Raw genomic sequence first — 1,824 nt, 5'->3', positions numbered from 1 at the left:
GCGTAGTCTAAGAGGGGGCGTTTTTTGTGGTGAAAATTTTGGATGAATGATTTATTATAATTATTTTCTCCTGATTGCATGATGTTGTTTACCTAGAAAGAAGCCTTTTCCGTTTTGTTTATTTGCATTATAATAGCTTGCGCTGGAACAGTTGTGAAACACAACAAAAACTCAACACAGTTCAGTGCTTTTGACAAAATATCTGCTGGACCGGCACTAACACTTATGTAAACTTAAACAATATAAATATTCGGCTGAGCCTTTTAACTTCCGTTGGGCTTTATTTTCTTTGTTCGATGTGGACAAAAATATCTTTATCAAGAACCCACTACAGCTAATTGTGAAATTCCGGTGGACGGATTTCTAAGAACGGAACTAACTATATTGGTGAGCCGTAATCAAAACCTTAGAAGCCGTCGTTGCATTTTAGAACTACGCAGACAAGCACTAAAGATGGCCTAGCTTCGAATAATTTATCAACAAACACAGGAAAGTTTGTGTATAAATCAACAGCCACAGTGTGCAGAAAATGCTTGTTTGTTTGCGTGCTAGTTCTACATGTAGCAGGCTTGCAAGGGAAAACCGTTCTGGACAAAGATCTGCGGCTGACTCACTTGACAAAATGTACTTACGATTACGAAGTGTCCGTCCACACGGCCAGAGGAGCGAAATCCACACAAAGCGATGGTTATCAAGTCCATGCTTTGGTAAGGTACAATTCATTTACTCTTAAAGATGATAAATGGTGATTCTAGTTTCTGATGTGTTTTGCGCCAGTAATTTTAAACGTTACGACAACCGTTCTATTATTCCGGGTAAAATTGTCGATTTAAGGTGTGTTCTGAAAAAAAAATATATATATATATATACAAAGGACAGCAGTTATGCGACTTGGAATTTTTTAAGATTTTCAAAATATATCCATAAAATATATATGTGGAAGCTGACTGTCTTTAGCTTCACTCGGTTGCATTTTTGATTTTTAAAAATCGCTAGCCGGGCTAAGATCGACAATTAATTTCTTTTTAATTTTGTGGCGATCGATTCTCGAAAATTATTCAAACCTCTGACACTTCATTCTGTGTGTATTTGTGAACTAGACCTTAATCAAGAATTATGTTAAGGTTTTTTACACATTTTCCTTCCATATGGCCAATTTTAATTGGATCAGTGTAATTCGTTGTGTGTGTTATTTGCACTGAACAGAAACGAACGTATATTTCAATTTATTTACCATATATTTTTCGTCTAGGCTGACTGATATTGTTGTTATTACCTGGTGTGTAAAATTTGTACGAGCTCTAAATTCTTGAATGAAATTATTGCTTAAGAGAAAACTATTTTTAACTCCCATTGGTACTTGTAAAACTTCAGTGGCCGCCGATAAATTTTGTTATATACATCGACATGCTATATTGTTCATTCAAAGTCATTGCTTCGTTTTAACTCTCAGTGCCATAAAGAAATAATGCTTATTTACTTCTCGTAAATGTGGCTGGTTGTTGTTTCTTTCCTTTTAGGTTTCACACAAATGTAAAGAAAAACATTTTCTTACTCTTGAGTTTAAAAACCAATATTGCTGAATTAATAACCAAAATTACCTAAGTGGTCTTTTGTTTTTTCCATGACGTCTTTATCAAACTGTTGTAAAACATCAACTTAACAACAAATTCCTTTTGACTAAAACATAACCTTTTAAAACACAACATCGTGTAAGCTGACTCGTTAGTTTTTTTGTTCAATCCCTATGAGTACAGTATAGTGCCTACTCAAAAGGTCCTCGCAAACATCAATTAATTCCATAAAATTTGATTCATTTTATAT

Source organism: Oculina patagonica, chromosome 1 (genome assembly GCF_052425735.1).
Source record: "Oculina patagonica isolate OP01 chromosome 1, crgOcupat, whole genome shotgun sequence".
In the NCBI taxonomy this organism is placed as follows: domain Eukaryota; kingdom Metazoa; phylum Cnidaria; class Anthozoa; order Scleractinia; family Oculinidae; genus Oculina; species Oculina patagonica.
Note: the sequence above shows the minus strand (reverse complement) of the source record.